The sequence below is a fragment of the Pleurodeles waltl genome, chromosome 2_2, assembly GCF_031143425.1.
Source record: "Pleurodeles waltl isolate 20211129_DDA chromosome 2_2, aPleWal1.hap1.20221129, whole genome shotgun sequence".
Lineage (NCBI taxonomy): Eukaryota > Metazoa > Chordata > Amphibia > Caudata > Salamandridae > Pleurodeles > Pleurodeles waltl.
The window spans coordinates 892,977,884-892,999,927 of record NC_090439.1 but is presented as its reverse complement, the minus strand read 5'-3'; the positions used below and the strand labels follow the sequence as shown (position 1 = coordinate 892,999,927).

Sequence of the window (22,044 nt, the reverse complement as noted above, 5' to 3'; positions counted from 1 at the left end):
GTCAATGACAAGATGTACCATTTAAAAGTAAAATAAGCTGGCATACACATTTAATTTCTTGTGACATTTCAGATACATTTGTGATAGATCCCCTAACAGAAAGGTCTACTAAAAGTATAGTTTCTTAAGCAAAGACACGTTACATGAGGAAACCGGAGGTAGGCTATGGATAGTGCCAGACAATGAGTTTTTGGCATTTGTGCTCCTTATGTTAACTTAATATCAAAGGACTACTTCCATAGTGGTACCAGAGAAAGAACCTGTTGAATTGGATTTTGAGAATGACCAAGGTTTGAAGGGGTCAGACAATGCAGGACATTCAGAAAATCTTGTACCTAATTTGTCCAATAGTTCAAGGTTTGTCATGCAGGAACAACACCCACCCCCTCTAAGCATTCGTGTCTCTTTGGCTGGTCTTTTGGTTTATACTGGCCCTTTCCTATCAATATTATACAATATTTGCTATGCTTACGGTTGTCCGTTTTTGTTCGATCCAAATTTCCTTTTATCTCCATTTGCGTCATATCAACAACCTAGAGGTGGTTGAGAGTCATTGTTTTGGCCTTCAAGTAGAGCTGAAAAATAAATAAATTCTTTAGGGAACTGTTGTACATCTGGTGAGGCCCCCACCCTTCCTTTAAAAACACCTTTCCTTATCTACTTCAGCAGCCATTAAAGCTAATTTGGTGGATGGTGGAGGCAATGTAGTTGCATCAATTTATTTTCGTATAATTGGATGTTTCCAGCCCATCAGTGGTAACATTTAGAATGTAGCACAACACATTTGTAGGAAACCTAGTGTAGGAAGTTGGCTCTGTATGCACTATTTCAAAGTAAGGAATTGTATGCACAGAGTCCAAGGGTTCCCCTTAGAGGTAAGATAGTGGCAAAAAGAGATAATACTAATGCTCTATTTTGTGGTAGTGTGGTCGAGCAGTAGGCTTATCAGAGGAGTAGTGTTAAGGATTTGTTGTACATACACAAGCAATAAATGAGGAACACACACTCGGAGACAATTCTAGGCCAATAGGTTTTTGTATAGAAAAATATCTTTTCTTAGTTTATTTTAAGAACCACAGGTTCAAATTCTACATGTAATACTTTGCATGAAAGGTATTGCAGGTAAGTACTTTAGGAACTTTGAATAATCACAATAGCATATATACTTTTCAAATAAAACACATATAGCTATTTTAAAACTAGACAGTGCAATTTTCACAGTTCCTAGGGGAGGTAAGTAATTGTTAGTTCTTGCAGGAAAGTAAACCACCTATGGGGTTCAGATTTGGGTCCAAGGTAGCCCACTGTTGGGGGTTCAGAGCAACCCCAAAGTTACCACACCAGCAGCTCAGGGCCGGTCAGGTGCAGAGTTCAAAGTGGTGCCCAAAACGCATAGGCTTCAATGGAGAAGGGGGTGCCCCGGTTCCAGTCTGCCAGCAGGTAAGTACCCGCGTCTTCGGAGGGCAGACCAGGGGGGTTTTGTAGGGCACCGGGGGGGCAGGGGGGGGACACAAGTCCACACAGAAAGTACACTCTCAGCAGCGCGGGGGCAGTGTGCGAACAAGCGTCAGGATTTGTAATAGGAATCAATGGGAGACCAAGGGGTCTCTTCAGCGGTGCAGGCAGGCAAGGGGGGGGGGGGGGCTCCTCGGGGTAGCCACCACCTGGGCAAGGGAGAGGGCCTCCTGGGGGTCACTCCTGCACTGGAGTTCCGATCCTTCAGGTCCTGGGGGCTGCGGGTGCAGGGTCTTTTCCAGGCGTCGGGATCGGAGAGTCAGGCAGTTGCGGTCAGGGGGAGCCTTGGGATTCCCTCTGCAGGCGTCGCTGTGGGGGGGGGGGGGGGGTCAGGGGGGGACAACTTTGGTAGGTAACTCAGTCTTGGAGTCGCCGGGGAGTCCTCCCTGAAGTGTTGTTTCTTCACCAGTCGAGTCGGGGTCGCCGGGTGCAGGGTTGCAAGTCTCACGCTTCTGGCGGGAAACTCAGTCGTTTTAAAGTTGCTCCTTTGGAAACAAAGTTGCAGTCTTGAGTGAACAGGGCCGCTGTTCTCGGGAGTTTCTTGGTACTTTTAGAGCAGGGCAGTCCTCTGAGGATTCAGAGGTCGCTGGTCCTGGGGAAAGCGTCGCTGGAGCAGTTTTCTTTCAAAGGGGGGAGACAGGCCGGTAGAGCTGGGGCCAAGGCAGTTGGTGTCTCCGTCTTCTCTGCAGGGTTTTTCAGCTCAGCAGTCCTCTTCTTCTTAGGTTTCAGGAATCTGAGTTCCTAGGTTCAGGGGAGCCCCTAAATACAGAATTTAGGGTTGTGTTTAGGTCAGGGAGGGCAGTAGCCAATGGCTACTAGCCCTGAGGGTGACTACACCCTCTTTGTGCCTCCTCCCAAGGGGAGAGCGGCACATTCCTATCCCTATTGGGGGGGATCCTCCATCTGCAAGATGGAGGATTCCTAAAAGTCAGTCACTTCAGCTCAGGTTGCCTTAGGGGCTGTCCTGACTGGTCCGTGACTCCTCCTTGTTTTTCTCATGATCTCCTCCGGCCTTGCCGCCAAAAGTGGGGCCGTGGCCGGAGGGGGCGGGCAACTCCACTAGCTGGAATGCCCTGTGGTGCTGGAACAAAGGGGGTGAGCCTTTGAGGCTCACCGCCAGGTGTTACAGCTCCTGCCTGGGGGAGGTGATAGCATCTCCACCCAGTGCAGGCTTTGTTACTAGTCACAGAGTGACAAAGGCACTCTCCCCATGTGGCCAGCAACATGTCTCGAGTGTGGCAGGCTGCTAAAACCAGTCAGCCTACACAGGTAGTTGGTTAAGGTTTCAGGGGGCACCTCTAAGGTGCCCTCTGGGGTGTATTTCACAATAAAATGTACACTGGCATCAGTGTGCATTTATTGTGCTGAGAAGTTTGATACCAAACTTCCCAGTTTTCAGTGTAGCCATTATGGTGCTGTGGAGTTCGTGTTTGACAGACTCCCAGACCATATACTCTTATGGCTACCCTGAACTTACAATGTCTAAGGTTTGGCTTAGACACTGTAGGGGCACAGTGCTCATGCACTGGTGCCCTCACCCATGGTATAGTGCATCCTGCCTTAGGGCTGTAAGGCCTGCTAGAGGGGTGACTTATCTATACTGCATAGGCAGTGTGAGGTTGGCATGGCACCCTGAGGGGAGTGCCATGTTGACTTACTCGTTTTATCCTCACCAGCACACACAAGCTGGCAAGCAGTGTGTCTGTGCTGAGTGAGGGGTCCCCAGGGTGGCATAAGATATGCTGCAGCCCTTAGAGACCTTCCCTGGCATCAGGGCCCTTGGTACCAGGGGTACCAGTTACAAGGGACTTACCTGGATGCCAGGGTGTGCCAATTGTGTAAACAAAAGTACAGGTTAGGGAAAGAACACTGGTGCTGGGGCCTGGTTAGCAGGCCTCGGCACACTTTCAATTCAAAACATAGCATCAGCAAAGGCAAAAAGTCAGGGAGTAACCATGCCAAGGAGGCATTTCCTTACACCTAGCTTTTATGTTTTGGTTGCATGTTTCATTAAAAATCGAGTGAGTGGAACCACTACTCCTTGCCAGGAATGCTGTTATCACAAGACTGTTAGGAGATTGTTATGAAGGGGCAGGCACACTATTAAGTTTTTCTACTGTACACTTTAAGATATCTTATTTTGTGTAAAACATTGTATACGTCTTTAAGTTAGCTTGGGGCACCTGGTAGTACACACTCAAGGGGGTAGGGTGTCCTAAAAGCCAGCCAACCTGTAGAAAGGTTGTCTTGCCTGATGAGAAACAAGTATGCTAACGTGAAAATATGGTAACAATGCCTTGTATGGGGAACACGTGTCCTAGGTGTTGTACAAGTATGACCAAATGATCACAATATACATTGGTGAATTAGTATATGGAACTGGAGTAACCATTCCTATTCCAGGTAGAAAATGTTTAAGATAAGAAGTTGGCTGATGTAATTACCTTTTTTTTTTTTTTTTTTTTTTTTTTTTTTTTTTTTTGGAGTTCCCTTAAGATTATGTGCAGAAAGCAGTGGATTAACAATTTGGCAGAACAAGGAAAAGATTTTTAAACTGTGGCCTGCTTACTGTGAGCCAGTGAATGGAATTCACTGTTGGCAAAATGTGGTTGTTTTCAAACTAAGCAGACTGCATAATTTGGGGTTCCTTTAAATATAGAAAGTGATTTGAGAGGCCCATGTAAATGCCATTAACATAATTCAAGTGGGACCTGCCCACAAGGAGTATTTTGGCCGTTTTGCAGGGAAGGTATGAGTCTTATTTTAGAATGTCCCGTAGCAGGATCGCACATGGAAAAATTGCAATTTAAATATTTTTCTGTATGCAACAAACCCATTCCTTTTGATGTACTTGCATAGGTAGCCCTGAAAGAGCGTTTTTGTTGGACGAAAATGTTACGCTTAAAAGGATTAGCCTATAGTCCTACTATACTCAAAGGCTGCATGTGCACCTTTAGTCATGACCAGAGGTGTGCAAAGATAAATAAATTTGAAGAAATTGAATGGGGGGTTGATGGCAAAGACATCGGACCATCTAAAGTAATTTTATTTTGACCAAGAGGATCATAATTGACATCTGAAGTCCCTAGGTTCACTAATGGGCTCTAAAATGGTCCTACAACAGTGCAGAAACTCAGATTGACCAGGGCAGACACTGTATCCCTCAAACACATCACAGGCCAAAACTTCCTGGCTGATACAAACTCACACACCCACCTCTGGAAGAGAGCAATTTACCTCACAGAGGAAACTGTCCAACCTCAGAGGACCATGTTCAGGACATCAATCAAATTTAAAAGGAAAATCAGAATTAGGATGTAGAATGAAATTTTGCAGATGATAGGAAGCTACTAAACTTTTGGGCTCTGAAAGAAATTCGGTAAAACTTCATTTTCAATCTTGAAAGGAAATAATGCTGGAAGGAGACTAGATCAGACCCAACAGAAGCCGCATGTAAACTTCAATGCCCTTAAATCCGACACACTGAATCACTTGGTGAGGCTATATATTAGCAGAGGAAAATACTCGTATACCTGGAATCTGGACACATTCTGACACAGTCTTCACCATAATAACTGCTAAGCCCACTTAGCAAATGTAGGGATTTGAAGTTCACATTTGAAGAGACAGTTTGATATCATCTCATCTGACAGTATTTGAAAATAGTTACTCGCACTGTTGTGAAAGTCTTCATACAGTTTCAGATGATCAAGTGCAATCAGTGAAGCAGGTGGAACATGAAGATGAGGAAGGAGAAATTGTTATTGCTTGTTCTGTACAACAGGAATCTTCACTGAACGTTCGTTAACAAAATTATCTGCTGCATATGGGATCCTCAGATCACAATATGTACGAGTAGAGAGCTTGAAGACTTCCAGTGTACAGATGTTGCCTAGCACCCTAGAAAGCATATCAAAGGCAAGGTTTATGAGTCTTGTACTGCCAACGAAAAACCTCAGAAGTACATTCCTATACCTACAGCTTCAACTGCTCCCTAGCCTATCTAAGCAAAGAGGTAAAGTGCCCCCATAGGATATAAAAATGCATCTTGTCACTTAAAGGCTCCAGGGACTGCCTCTGCCCCCACTACCTTTATATTGGAAGTTGTCGTTTCTGCCCACCCCCCCCTTTCCCAGTGTAGGGAAGAGAAGGGGCCTCTGACTCAGGAGGTCTGCTGATTGCCTAGGTTTAGTTGTGTGCCTTAGCACCCATACGCGGCTATTGGCCTTCTTTTCAGAAATATGCTCCCTCAAAATGTAATAAACAGTTATCAGCTACTGGACAGTATACTATCCTAGCTAAAATGTCGGGTTCGACAGGCAGGAAATTTATTGGCATACAGTCTCTATATTGCTGTATTTATGATGCTGTCTGTTCCTCGTCCGTTTTGTTAAGGAGAATACATTGTATTAGAAACAGTATGTGGCTCAGATGTAATATTTATCGTACAAATCATGCACAGCAACAAGGAATGGGCTCCCGACCCGATATTACTATGTGCACTACACCAACAAAATCACATTCCAACTGTTTACAGATGTACTATCTGTTTCCCTTGATTACTGCAAACACAATTAATGATTCTGACATTGTAATTGAATTTTGAAAATCATATGTCAGTGTTTTTTCATAACTTCCTGACACTCTTTCCAATTGTAAGATGACCACGATTTTTCACTATTTAAATCACAGAACGAGTTTTCACTACGGGTTACATAAAGACAGTTTACTCTGGTCTACCCAAGATGATTTTTCATACCTCATTAGGACAGAATCCCTAACAAGCTGTTATGGGCCACATTATGTACAGGGTCGATGTAGAGAAATTGCCATTTTAGCAAGGTCTGTCCCAACTTTTTAAAGTATTGCTGGTTTTCTGACTCTGATGGACAGGGTCCTGCTTCCCATGCCCCAGTGCATGTGCTTTGACCCTTCTACGTGTATGTACAATTGGCTAATCCATAATTGTCTTATTTAATTTAGACATGAGTCCCTAGCTCTTGGTACAGAGGTACCCAGGGCTATTAAGTTAAAATCTCTGTGGTGGACTGCAGGACCCAATTGTGCCATTACTACAGTGACCCGGTGAAAACACGGCTCTAGGCCTGGTATTGCAGCCTAGCTGAACAGGTTTTAAACTGCCATACTCCACATGGCAAAAAACCTCTTGCTGTGTTCAGAACGTCCTCTTTATTATCTGTTACGTCACCCCTCAGGCAAGCCTTAGTAGCCCAGAAGCCAGGTTGCCTGATATTACAAAGGACGTTAAATTTAAACTTTACATGTCCTGACTTGGAAAACTCAAGATTGTTGTTTTCACTGTAGTAAAGGACAGTTGTCCCACTGGTCAATATGGAGTTGCATTAGCCCAGGCAATAAGTGCTAACTTACCTTTGGAACCATCAAACACAATATTTCAAGGTATCAAATTAATCATGACATTAAACCTGACTTAATGCTGATGTCAGATTTAAGTGAGTTTTAAACAAGTGTAACTTTGGAAAGTCACTACTTTGTTGCTCAAACCGCCAATAGTGCTGCCTGTCTATCTGCAGCAGTTGTCACCGGAGACAGCATGCTGTAACCCTCTGGAGGTAGACCAGCTGGCATCTCCTCTGAAGGGGGAAACCTGTTGCAGAACCAGTTTTCCAGGAGAGGTAGCTAATTAGACTGAACACACCTCAGGGGTGTCTCCAGAGAAGGGTCTCGACCTATTGGGTTTTGGGAGAGAGACGTGCGAAATTGGCATTAAAGTTGCATCCTTGGCACTCAGTCCAATGATCACTAGTGGACTGGAAGGAATACAAAAGCATTTTATGCTGCTCCCTGGACCCAGCAAAGACAGGCTGCAACAAAATCTGGACTTTGCCTGCTGTGCCCACCAGTAGAAAAGAACTCCGATGCTGCCCGTACAGAATCTGACTCCAAGAGCTAATTAGTTAGTCTCCTGTTCAGCACCAGGGACACAAAAGATGGAAGATGCCTGCACACTCTAACATGGACCGCTGGACGCTGAAATGCCTGTTAGGAAACCAAGTCCTGACCTGCTTGAGTTGTTCCCAAGCCCATCGGACCTGTGGCAGATGTCAAAGTGGACTCTGGTGGCCTACAAAGAAAGGAAAACTCCATGCAAGGAACTGCTGAAGACTGGTGGAACCAATAGACCAGTTGACCATTGACAACTGGATGTATGCTGGACTGCACCCCTACACCGCAGAAACCGTGACCGGCGGCCTGAAATACCCAGCCACTCCCCTTCATACCCCCCCCCCCCCCCCCCCCCCCCCCAAGCAATCGTGGAAACTATGTGGCTCTAGGACCCTCATTACAGCTCTGCAGCACATCCTGAAGAATAAATTCATAAGGTAAGCAAAATTACATTAAAGATCATATCTCTGGTTTCCCTCAATAGATTTTTGTTGTTTTGATGTCTATTTAAAGAAAAATCGATAATTTGGTGTTAGAATTTTGTTTCTTACCTGCTGTTTTTGTACTTCTAAATGGTTTACACTTGTTCCTTGGATTAAACCTGAGTGCTCTGTGCCACAGCTACCCGGGACTGAGCAAAGGGTTTTAGTAAAGGAACCTAACTGGGCCTGATAAATATCGAGACCTTATTACATGGTGAGGTCTCACAATGATACCACATAATCCGCCTTCTTGGAGTATATTACTATATTTCATGATGTTTTAGTGAAGGGTGCCTCAGAATTGAACATTTTAGTGGAGGCTTCTCAAACATCAGCGTCTGTGATGATGAAGAGCCTTCAACCATGGTACTGTCCAAGGTGTCTCGTGCCATTAATGCTGGGATTGTTCGTTTTGGCAAAAGAAAAACCCTCGCACCAGTCACCTTGTAAGCAGCAAGTCCATACCTGCTGAAAGAGTACTAGCCTCCTCAACTGGACCCATATTGAAAGTAAATCCCAAGCTTGATTCCTAAATGGGCTTGACTGTAATAAGCAGGCGGGCACCGGCTCCAAAAATTCTCTCCACCTGACAGAACAAAAGAATGGATGTGTCTTTTTAGAAGATGCATGGAAAGCAGACACAGTTTTTGAAAACTGTCACTGCTGCTGCCTTTGCAGTTGTGTTTAAGGCAGGGAGTTCTTGGATGGTCTTGGATCCTTTGCTGATGACCCACATGACATCATAGGCAGTATTTTGAGATGTAATCTCTTGTATTATCCATACAAGTTATCAGTGTTGCTGTAGACTCAGCGCAGTAGGCACTAGTTAATGCCATGGGATCACCCTTTCGTTTATCCTTGTTGAGCATCAGTACCCTAAACCCAATGCACAGCTCAAGATACTCAGCTTTTCTTTTAGATCATCATTATTCAGACAGCACGCTAAAAAAAATAAGGATTAAGAATAAAGCAGAGACCCTTAAGGCTTGGTGGTATTGAGAAGACATTCTTCAGATTCCAATGCAGGCACAAACTGCCATTATTCTCCTCAGAGGATTCAGTTCCCTCATTAGCTTGGTCTGAAACAGGACCAAAGACATGCTCATCAAAAGCTGAGATTTAAGAATAAGTTGGCTCAGTGGCAACCAGCCAACTCTGGAGGGCTGCCTCCCTCTAATAACCTCAGTGACTCAGGATGGGGAGCTTAACTATGAGGTCTTCCTGTGTGAGGTAATTTGCTTGGGAAGTAGAGTAGCCAGTCAGAAATGTAAGGCCATACCTAGTGGGTGTTGGCCATCTGTAAGGCCTGACTTTTAAAGGTCAGTACATGGAATCAAAATCTACTGGGCATAACCATCAGCCATTCACCGCTGTTGGAAGAGGGAAGGGTGGGAAGGAGATGGGTTAAAGTGATGTTATGGTTAGTTTTGGTTACAACACCAACCGTTTTAGAAAAACGTCAGACATTAACTGGAAAACAGGTAAACTTGGATTTATGATTTTGAATTGAAATTCAAAAACAATTGAAATTTGCAAGTTGCGGTATAGATCGCAGTCCGTAGCAGACCTGCAAACCATAACACGCGTGCAATGTTTATAATTTCACAATATTTTACCATATTTAGACCAATGTAAGAACACCTAAAAGCACAACAATCATTACATATTCAAACCAACAATTATTAGTACATGATAGTGTTGACTTTATAATCTGTAATTGCATTGTCACATCAAGAGTGAAGTTATGAGTATTGTATTTGGTGTGCTGGATTTGGTTTGACTGTTGTGTGAGTTATGTATTGCGGCCCTAACCATAACTTGCCATTTATTTAATGTATACCGTTGAGCTATAGTGTAATCTCAGGTCATCTGCTTTGGACTTGCTAATGGACCCAGGAGAGAAACTTTAATCTTCTCAATACTTTTTTGAATAGCACCTTGTCTTCCATCACTCATTTGACTAGAGCAGGTATCTTGTGTTCTACTATAAAGTCATTCATTGAAGCGTACTGCAACAATTATTTTTCCAGCCTCACTTTGAATGGCTCTTAAATATTCATATTACTGCAAGACAGTAACTAAAATATTTTCTTATTAATTACTTGGCTCATACCCATAGGCTCGTCTGTTCTGGACTCTATGGTGTCCATGCTGTGTTTTGTGTTATGGAAGAGACACTTGCTCCAATATGCAAGCAATGTCCATTTTGTCTCCTTGTTTGAAATTGAATTTAGTCTTGTCCTTAACCATATACACTAACAGTGTGGACCACAACCTTGAAGTGACGGACTTTGTGACCTGAAAAACAGCCTTTCTGAAGGCAAATAGCTGCCAAACGAATTTGAAAGCTTCTGGCTCCTTTCTCAAAAGAAGTGCAAGACACCGTCTTTTCAGAAGTTCTTGGTTTTTCTTAATAGGAAACGATTATTCTTAAGTTAAAGAAACAACTTCGTGCTGTCTGATGAAGGCAGCCTTCTAAAACATTTCCATTGATAGAGCTCAAGGATTATACCTGTATAGAATGGCTCCTTCTCGATTGTCTTCATTGATATGTGTTAAAATAATTCACTTTTCGGTTTGTGGCTACCGAAACATCTCCGATCTATAAATGTGTTTATAAATTCAGTGCTAGAGTGCAAATTTCGATAAGGTGTGTAGCACCTCTTCAGCCTGATGCCTTTCCATTCTTGCATTTACATTCTTTAACTGAAAGTGAAGATGGGAGGCACACCACACTCAACTTGTGTAGGTCTGCAGCTGCCTTCTTTCTCACAAGAGTGACAGTTTACAAACAGCAAAGGCACTCTGACAGAAAATATTCAGCAAAATGCACAAAAACATGTTCAATAATTAGATGGTAAAGATGTTGCATGAAACTGAAACTTCAATCCTGAGTGACATTTCAGAGGAAACTGGAGGTATCAAACAACCAGTGTTCTGGGTTTTGCAGCATGAATCCTTTTCTGGATTCACATTCTTTGCATTATTCTGCCATCTAGTGGTTGGGCCTGGAGTTGTCTTTCTAACTTTTGTCTGTTTTTTTTTAAATTTTATTTTTAGGCGTTGTCGACTACTATTTTGGTGGTATACCCATCCCCTGTATGACATCAGATGGCGTCCTGGATTTTCCTGTGTACTAGCCATCTCCAGATTCTTTTTTCCACCGTTGGGTCTGGAAGCAATGGAGGACTTCCAAAGGTTTTCAGATTCTTTCGAGTTTTTGTTAAGAATCTTCAAAGTTGCCGAAAGCCACAAAGGGGACGACAAAAGAGAAGGGGTTCCCTCTCCACAGGTTTAAAAAAAAAAAAAAATTAAACTCCGCCTAGCTGCGTGCTCGGAGAATGAGGGCAGGTAGGAGACATGGAAAATTCCCCCTTCAAATTCTGTCGCAGCTTCCACCACATGTTCATGCAAAGAGACCCCCTGGAGGTTAGTAACCTCTCCCTTCCGAAAGGCCATCTGGGCAAGGACTGAGGCCTGCGGCGCCTTCATGGCAAATACCCTGAGGGCACGTTGTAGACAAAGGCTGCAGCAAAACACCATGGCTGCCCAAACACCACAGGTATCGCTGAAAGACTCAAGCCTGTCCAGCGATGACTATGACGGCAATGTTGAGGAAGTGCCAGGGAGTCGAACGCTGAAACCTATGCCACAGACAGTGAGAAAAAACAGGTGGAGAAGAAGGCGGTGATGGACACCGAAAGGATGCAAAAGGTAATGAAACCGCCAAAAGGCATCAAACACTCTTGGGTCCTCGATGCAGAAACCATCGACAAAAGGGCTGCCGAAAACTAAAGAGGCACTTGGATCGCAAGCTGAGGATACAGAGACAGGCCAAACACAGTTGAAACCCTCGACATAAACTCCAGGGTGACGTCGATGGAACTGTTGACGCGGAAGAAAAGACCTTCACCAGTGCAGAGAAGTTGTCCTGATTTTGAGTATCGGGGCCTCCATCAGAGGGATGGTCCTTCTCAAATCTCTGCCAGTAGCTCCTGGAGCTTTTCACTGGTAGGGCTAGAGCCTGTTTTTATTTTGTACCCTGTACAGGGGTCCTAAACTGCTTGTGAGGAAGCATAGGACCTGCCAGAGGGGTGACTTTACATATATTGCATGCAGTGTTTAGGGGACGTGGCACGCAGGCTGTGTTCCATGTAGTGTTTACAATTCTGGAAGCACCTTGTCACACAGCCAGCAATGGCAGTCTGCATAAGGTTGGTGCCTGGTTCCTCAGAGTGGCACAAGTTGTACTGCATCTCTGAGGGGACATCTTCAGTACCCATGCCCTAGGTACCAGTGGTAAAGTGGCTGATCATTTTGGGATCAAGTGACCAGGTGTCTTGTTTTAGGAAAGGAACACTGGCCCTGGGGATCTTGTTAGCAGGAACCCAGTGCACTTCAATCGAAGTTGCATCTAAAAACCAGGCAAAAAGTTGGGGGTTTTCTGCAACCAGAACCCAGCTCACTACAGGCGGGCCTGCATAAAAAGGCAGCAGGAGACATCGGGGAGTCAGCATTTGATCTCAGAGTGGACCACGGTGCCACCGTTGGCCCATTTCAACTCACACTGGGGGGCATAGGTGCAGTGGTGTTCACGGTGTTGTGTTTTTGTCATTCCAGAGTAATAAAGGTTCTTATTGGGTGCCTGCATGGGTGATCTTTGTACTTTTAGAAGTGCAGGCAGTCCACCTAGGCTTCTGAAGGCAGAGCAGCTCCAGGATGAGACACCTTTGTCACAATTGTCGAGGACTGCATACAGGCTGGCCGGCGTGGGGCAAAGTCAATAACTGCTCCTCTGTTCTTGCTTTTTGTGCATCTTCAGTGTCCTTGACTCCAGAGAATCTGTCTTCTGGTGCCTGGAAGGCAGCCAAATAGTAAATTTATGGGTGTGTAGGGTAGTAGCCAGTGGTCTACTTATCCTTGGGGTGCCTACAATTCCTATATGGCCACTTCCTGTTGGGAGTGGGCATATTCCTATCCCAGAAGGTCTAGTCCCAACCAAAAAAGAAGATGGTGGAACCCTTCCATTAATGTCCACCTTGGGAAGCCCACCTGTAAATATCACTCTACGCTTTATCTTCTTTATTTTCAAAGATCTGGCCATAAAAGACATCGCCAGCTAAGCGTCTCACCCTTCAGCTCCTTTTCCTCATCTCCTCCCCAACCTACCATATGATATCACAGCTTGTATCACATTCCAAGCTACTGCCCTATCAAACATGCAGTCTACATAAATCATTACAGAAGATATCTTCACACAACCTTAGGGGTGTGGATAGCCCAAAGGTTGTACATGCCTACTGACTAGCTAATTTCCCACCTGTCCTTGTGCCAAATGGTCCTCAGGTCAGTGGGTGGCTACAACCCGGTCTGGGGAAGCAAAGTGGTTTGTATACTAAAGGCGGCAAGGCGTTTGAAGTCTCTGGCCTTGGTATGCAGATCTGCTAGCCATCCTGCTGGAGTGGGTGACACCACCCTTCTCTGGAACAGGCTTTGTTTGTGACCTCTGAGAGCGTGGGCTCTCACCTCAGGAGGAGAGGGGTCCAAAACCTGTCTATAGTGGCAGGCTGGTTGTGATCCGTCAGCCCACACTTGGAGAATAGTGGGGCTCAGGGAACACCTTTAAGGTGCCCTCTGGGTGCATGTCATAATATATCAGAGGCTGGCATCAGCCTGGATTTATTAAGATGAGGTGTTTGATACCAAACACAATTGAGTTATGTGAAGCCATTATGTGACTGGCTCACTTGTGTTGACGAGTGTCCAGCACATACCTTAAGATGGCTTCACTGTTCACTTGCAATGCTCAGCAGTGTGGCTGGGTATCACAGGGGCATATCTGCTTATCGAGATATGACTACACTTAAAAAATATTGCACCCTGCCTTTGGGCTCCAAGGACTACTGTACAGGTGACATGCATAAATTTAAATGCAGTGATAATAACATGCACACAATCGGTATGCCATGCCCTGTTTTCACTTGGCTTGCACCAGGACATGCAAACTGCAATGGCAGCAGTGTGCATCTCGTCTTTTGGGGTTGTTTCTGAGGGTGGCACAACACTTGCTGCAGCCCTTTGGGACCTCTCCTCTACCCATGCCCTAGGTACCAGGGGTACCCCTTACTAGGGACTTATACTGGTGGAAGAGTGCACCAATTGTACACATCGGTACCTGTTTTTAGGGAAAGAGCACTGGCACTGTGGGACATGTTTAGCAGGGACCCAGTGTACCTCAATTGAAAAACCTCACTACCAGTAAGCAAAAAGCGGGAAATTACCATGTCAAAAAAGGACATTTCCGTACTCTACCCAAGAAAGAAAGGTATATTTGTATACCTATACCTGGACGACTGGCTTGTAAAAGCAGAGACCAAGCAGAAATGCCAAAGGGACATCCCTTTGGCATTTGCTAGAGCCAGTGCTAGAGCGAATGGTTTTTTCCACAAACCAATAACAGTCGTCCCCTCAAGAGGAACAAGAAAGTGTTCCTGAGGGCGACCCTAAACTCAAGGAGAGCATACCCTGTTAAGAGGATAGAGGCAATGGCAGACCAATTTCGCCTTTACTAGAAAGGGGTAGCTTCTGACATTAAGGACAGTCAACAAACTGTTGGACATGATGGCATTGTGCATACCACTAATAATGCATGCAAGACAGCACATGCAACCTTTCCAAGAAGGAATATGCAACAAATGGTCACAAGTCAGCTGATGTTGGGAGAATCTAGTGGTTGTCACAGCAAAGATAAAAAGGGAAGCGTTATGGTGGAAATCAAAAAAGGTGATCCTAGGAAGACCATTCACGACGCCAACTCCCACAGTGACCATCACAACAGATGCATCCCACAATGGGTGGGCTCAAATTCAGGGTACCTTAAAATACCTGGGCTGTGGAACAGCGCAGATCTATTGAAACACATCAACTTCTTGGAGATGAAGACAGTCTTGCGGGCCCTGAAAGCCTTCCAAACTCGCATCACGGGGAATACCGTGCTGACACAGACAACAAAACAATTACTTTGTACCTGAACAAGCAGGGAGGTAAAAAAGTCACAGACTGAGCAAACTAACGCAGGAGGTTGGGCAATGGGCAATTTCAGGGAGGATCAACCTCTTTACGGTCCACCTACTGGGAAAGGAAAACACAAGGTGGACAGACTAAGCAGACTGAAAAGCAGTTCAAACAAATGGGATCTGAATTAATAAATACTGGAAAGGATATTCAAGGCCCAGGGAAGACTAACAATAGACTTGTTCACAACAGCAGGAAACACGCACAAAATGCCAAAACCTTGCTTCAAGGTTTCCACTCCACCATGCAGATGGGAAGGCCCTGTGTAGGGAAATGCCTCCCTTGGCATGGTTACCCCCCCTAACGTTTTGCCTTTTGTTGATGCTAGTTATGATTGAAAGTGTGCTGGGATCCTGCTAACCAGGCCCCAGCACCAGTGTTCTTTCCCTGAACTGTACCTTTGTTCCAACAATTGGCACAGCCCTGGCACACAGATAGATCCCTTGTAAAAGGTACCAGTGGTACCAAAGGCCCTGTGGCCAGGGAAGGTTTCTAAGGGCTGCAGCATGTATTATGCCACCCTGGGGACACCTCACTTAGCACATGCACACTGCCTCCCAGCTTGTGTGCTGGTGGGGAGAAAAAGACTAAGTCGACATGGCACTCCCCTCAGGGTCCATGCCCTCAACCCCCTGCCTGTGGCATAGGTAAGTCACCCCTCTAGCAGGCCTTACAGCCCTAAGACAGGGTGCACTATACCACAGGTGAGGGCATAGTTGCATGAGCACTATGCCCCTACAGTGTCTAAGCCAAACCTTAGACATTGTAAGTGCAGGGTAGCCATAAAGAGTATATGGTCTGGGAGTCTGTCAATTACGAACTCCACAGTTCCATAATGGTTACACTGAAATCTGGGACGTTTGGTATCAAACTTCTCAGCACAATAAATGCACACTGATGCCAGTGTGGGATTTATTGAAAAAATGCACACAGAGGACATCTTCGAGATGCCCCCAGTGTTAGGCTGACCAGTTCCTGCCACAGCCAGACTGGTTTTTGGCCACATGGGGTGAGGCCTTTGCCACTCTGTGGCCAGGAACAAAGCCTGTACTGAGTGGAGGTGCTTCTCACCTCCCCCTGCAGGAACTGTAACACCTGGCAGTGAGACTCAAAGGCTCCTGTCTGTTGTTACAGCGCCCCAGGGCATCCCAGCTAGTAGTAATGCCTTCCCCTACGGACGCAGCCCTCACGTTTGGTGGCAAGTCCGGAGGAGATAATGAGAAAAACAAGGAGTCTCTGTCCACCTGTCAGGACCGCCTCTAAGGTGTCCTGAGCTGAGGTGACCCCTGCCTTAAGAAATCCTCCATCTTGTTTTGGAGGATTCCCCCAATAGGAATATGGATGTGCCCCCCTCCCCTCAGGGAGGAGGCACAAAGAGAGTGTAGCCACCCTCCAGGACAGTAGCTATTGGCTACTGCCCCCGAAACTTAAACACACCCCTAAATTTAGTATTTAGGGCCAACCTTGAACCCAGGAAGTCCGATTCCCGCAACCTGAAGAAAGGACTGCTGACCTGAAAGCCCTGCAGAGACGACGGTGACAACAATTGACTTGGCCCCAGCCCTACCGGCCTGTCTCCAGACTCAAAGAACCTGCACAGCGACGCATCCAGCGACCTCAGCCGACTCAGAGGACTGACCTGCACCTGAAGGACCAAGATCCTCCCGAGGACAGCCGCTCTGTCAAGAAACACAGCAAAGAAAGCAACTTTAAATAGACTCCAACTTCCTGTCAGAAGCGTGAGTCTTCCCACTCTGCACCTGAGTCCCCCGGCTTGTTCAGGACAACCAACACAGCAGAGAGGACTCCCAGGCGACTCCAATGATGTGGACACCCTGAGTCGACCTCCCTGCACCCCCACAGCGACGCCTGCAGATAGGATCCAGAGGTTCCCCTGACCGCGACTGCCTGGTAACAAAGGAACCCGACGCCTGGACCAAGCACTGCACCCGCAGCCCCCAGGGCCGAGAGGAACCACCTAACAGTGCAAGAGTGACCAGCAGGTGGCCCTCATCCTAGCCCAGTCAGTGGCTGGGCCGAGAAACCCTCCTGTGCCTTGCCTGAATCGCCAGAGTGACCCTTGGGTCCCTCCCATTGTTTTCAACAACAAACCCGACACTTACTTTGCACACTGCACCCGGCCACCCCTGTAATGCTGAGGGTGTATTTTGTGTGCCTGTTTGGGACCCCCACCCAATGCTCTTCAAAACCACCCTGCTCTGCTCCCCGAGTACGCAGGTATTTACCTGCTAGCAGACTGGAATCGGAGCACTGCTGTTCTCCATAGGCACCTATGTTGTTTGGGCCCTCCCTTCGACCTCTGCCCCTGACCGGCCCGGTGTTGCTGGTGCAGTGTCTTTGGGGTTGCCTTGAACCCCCAACGGTGGGCTGCCTATGCCCAGGAGACTGACTGTGTAAGTGCTTTACTTACCTGAAAAACTAACCAATACTTACCTCCCGCAGGAACTGTTGATTTTTGCACTGTGTCCACTTTTGAAATAGCTTATTGCCATTTAAACCAAAACTGTGTACTACTGTTTTAAATCGAAGTTCTATCCTTACCTGTGGGCGGTACCTCACAATTTATGTACTTACCTAAAATTTGAATCTTGTGGTTCTAAAATAAATTAAGAAAATTATATTGTTCTGTATAAAAACCTATTGGCCTGGAGTTGTCATTGAGTGTGTTCTCATTTATTGCCTGTACAACAAATGCTTAACACTACCCTCTGATAAGCCTGCTGCTCGACCACACTATCACAAAATAAAGCATTAGTATTATCTAATTTTGCCACTATTAACCTCTAAGGGAAACCCTTGGACTCTGTGCACGCTATCGCTCACTTTGAGATAGTATCTACGGAGCCAACCTCCTACACCCTGTAACTAAACTGGTCAGAGAGATCTGCTTATGCTTTTCCACAAATCCTCAGAATACAAAAAATAAAGGCGAAAGCCAGTCTGGGATGACTCTCATCCTGATAGCCCCCCCAATGGGCCAGACAGACTTGGTATTTGGAACTGCTAGAGTTGTGTAGAGGACAAATGATAAAAAATCAAGACAAAGAAGGACCTGCTAACAATGTAAGGGGAGAAGTGTACCCCTCTGAAACACCTCCCCCCCCCCCCCCCCAACATGCTGTGCAGCAAAATGGAAAAGACCAATCCACTGGCACACAGACAATGGAAAAAATGAAAACAAATACAAGACCTAAGACATTATAAACCTATCTTACTCCACTGTTGGATAGAGGGTTAACCTACACATCATTGAAGATACACCTAGCTGCAGCAGTAGTAGCATATACCAGAGGCACCTCGTGTGATAGTTTCTTCACATCTCCAGTAGTGAAGAGGTTCTTAGTGAGATCAAAGAAAATTGCGTCACCAAGACCACTTCCAGCACCAATGTGGAACTTAAACACAGTATTAAAACAATTAATGACAAAGCCATTAGAACCTGTGCACAAAACAGATCTCAAATCCTTCACACTCAAAACCACATCACTAATCACAATCACATCACTGTGAAGGGTCGGTGAACTATACGCACTAATGATACAGGAATGGTACCTGCAAAGAGAAGGTGGTCTTCAGGACCAATCCGCATTTCCTGCCCAGGGTAGTCAGCAGTTTCCATGTTGGTCAAAGCATGCAAGCTACCGGAACAAAAAACATAAATGGAAAGACCTACATACTTTGGACATAAGAGGGGCCTTAATATACTATCTAAAAGAAACTATACTTTCTCAAGGGAAACCAACTATTTTTGTATCCCTTTGCAAGGGCAAACTTGATGTGCTAATCAAAGACCGGGTTGATGCTGCCCGAATGCTCAAGGGCACACTCTACAAAGAAGAATGGCACAACATTAGCCTTCCTGGCAAATGTACCTAGGGAAACAATCTTAGCAGCACTGCTACAGGACATGTTTGCAAAAACTACCTCATTTCAACCCAACCAACCCAAAGCAGGGAATAACGCTACATAATATATATTAAAAAAAAAAAAAAAATATATATATATATATATATATATCGATCTCTCTCTCTCTCTCTATATATATATATATATATATATATATATATATATATATATATATATATATATATATATAATTATTATTTTATTTATAATTTGTCAATAGAAAGATTAAACAAAGAAAGAAAAAAAAAACACAGACTGCTTCCATTACTTCAAGTTAGGGTACAGCCTATGAGAGCAAACATTACATCATCCATATGAGTACAGGCATTACAACATTCCAACCATTCTGGGAGTATGTGTAAAGAAAATAGACGGATGTCATCTGGGTTCTATACCGCATGTACCCCACTGTCCTCTGGTCCTCACAGTCCCTGCAGGTGGCCACCCTGCACATGTGCTATGTTGGGTCCGGGTCTGCAGATATCAGATAATTCCGCAGGGGCTGCCATATGTTTTGGGACATGATGTAGGTGGTTGAAGCTCTGCCTATAATTAACTAGGGGTATTGCCATATATAAAACTGTGTAGCCATGCTCCCGCTGTGGGCAGCTTTTTATTGTACCAGTGAATGGCAAGTTCACTTTTCGCTAGTAGCAGGGGTAGTGTTGTATAATGTCTGACAAATTTGGGGATATCTGCTGCATAACTCATAAGCGCGGGCATAGGGCAGGAATCCAGTACAACTTATATCATCTAAGAGATTTTGCTATAAAAACAATATCCCGCCAATACTGCGCCAACAGGGGGCATGCCCATGTCATAAGTGCAAAATATGCCAGAGGTGCAAGGGATTAAGGACAGTTTGGTGAGCGTGTGGGGTCCAACTTGGCTGTGGCAGATGGCGTTGCGTATACCCGTCACAAGAATTTGTAATGTAGTCAGTGGCGGTAGTTCATAGAGACTAATTGAGTTTGTAAGCAACATGCTGCCCTGATTTTGTCCGTGATCGGGCGTCCTACTTCTTCCTCCCAGGTGACCTGCAGCATGGCATCTTTGCTTTGTAGCAAGTTAAGGCACGTGTGATAAAGGTGAGACACCAGTCTGTCCCCTTCAGCATTTGTGATTATCAGAGTTAGGGGCTTAACGTCATCCGGCGCTATGGGATATGTGAAAATCAGTGGCCTCAAGGTGCTTTGGAGGCACCGGCGTACAAAGTGGGCCATGTTAGTTGCAATGGTGAACCTTGCATCCTCTGTCCTTGAAAACACATTCCCCCCCACCCGAACAGATCGCCGACGGTATGGAGGGATATTTTGGATAGTGTACGTTGGACACATGTTTCCTTCGTTATAGGGAGACATGCATTGTTTGATAGGGGTAATGCAGGGAGTAGAGATGGTACATGTAGTGAAGTAGTCAGTTTGAGCCCTGCCCCACAGATGGTTGAAACTGTCATTGGGGTCTAGTGAGCATCCCTTCGTTAGGAGAGAGCGCAGGGGGGCTGGCGAAGTGAGGTCCCTTTCTGGTATGTTGAACTGCAACTTGGCATCTGAATGGTACCATTGTGATGCAAAATGGCCATTTGTGACTATGTAATACAATTGGAAGTGTGGCACTCCCAACCCACCACGTTCATAGGGAAGTGTCAGTACATTCCAACAGATCCTGGGGTGCTTATTCACCCAGTAGTGTAAGGAGTCTCCCAAGTTCCAAGAAGAATGAATTGTAGAGTGGTATAGGAATGTTCGTGAATAGATATAGAAATCATGGGAGGACAACCATTTTAATAATGGCTATACTGCACGCCACAGGTGACGATGGACCTATCTCTCTACCTGTGTGAACAATCTGTCTAGGGCAGTCACATAATTAAGTCAAATCACTTGGTTCTTGTCCCTGTATACATACACTCCCAGATATTTGACGTGTTCATCACACTGTCAACGGGAAAAGTGATTGGCTGGGTGGTGTTGGCTTTGTGAGTGGGAAAAGTTCGGACTTGGACCAATTAACTCGTAGCCCAGAATAGGTACAAAATCAGGCCAACTCTTAAGTCAGGGTCTAAATTGTCCCCATGGTTTCTTACAAACAGTAGTATATTATCTGTGTATGAGCAATGGGTATGTTTTGAATTGTAGTCCTCTATGCATATGTTTTTATTGGAGGTGATGCACCAATGGTCCATAGCGATATTAAAAGGAGGGGGGGACAGCGAGCACCCCTGTTGTGTTCCTTGTGAAATCAGAAAGGTCTGGGACAAAGTATTGTTAATTCAGAGTCTGGCTGTTGGCTCAGAATTTAGGAGTTAAATCACGGAAAGGAAGCCGTGGGGGATGCCCCGCTTCTGAAAAGTTGCCACCAGAAATGGCAACTCGAATGAATCGAAAGCCTGCTCCGCATCCAGGAGTGCCATCTTTGCAGGGACCACGGGGGCAACTCTAAGCGTGCCGAGTAATGTTCGATGGTTGTGGCCGTTGGCTGCTGTGGGACAAATCTGGATTGGGCCGATGAGAACACTATCCATCCGAAGGGATAGTCGCGTTGCTAGTAGCTTAGCCAGGATTTTATCATCAAAGTTTCATAGTGAAATGGGCCGATAGGAGCCGCATTTTGTTTGGTCTTTGTCTAGCTTAGGCAGAAGCGCAATTACTGCTTCTCGTAGAGGTGGTGGTAGTATACCGGATTCCAGTGCCTCAGTGTACACTTCCAATAAGTGTGGTGCTAGTATATTCCTGTATGCCCTAGAGTCATCCAAGGCCTCTATTGTGCGGATGATTTCTTAGCATGTGGATGGTTCACGCAAAAACTGTTGTTGCACATTCGTAAGCCACACATGGCTACTACGTCAAGATATTGTCAGGGCGAGGATATGAACGTTCTGTTTGCCTATATAGCTGGGTGTAGTAGGCAAGAAAATTCAGAGAATATCCCTGCGGTGTCTGTTATGTGCGTGTAGTCCGCAGCATGCAGTTCAGTTAAATGTGAGGAGGCTCTGGAGGGTCTTAGTAGGTTTGCCAGGGTACAGCCTGGTCGCTCCCTCTCCCCATTCCGCTGAGCATTAGCGTACTTGCCTAAGTAATGTGCTTTGCGCTACGCGATATCTCAAAACACCTCCATA

The 22,044-nt window shown here is 45.5% G+C and overlaps 1 protein-coding gene across 2 annotated transcripts in view; it reads left to right on the top strand.

The window, feature by feature from the left end:
* The window catches only part of AZIN1 (antizyme inhibitor 1), a 483,491-nt gene that overhangs the window by 99,959 nt on the left and 361,488 nt on the right, over positions 1 to 22,044 (top strand). The window lies entirely within an intron of this gene.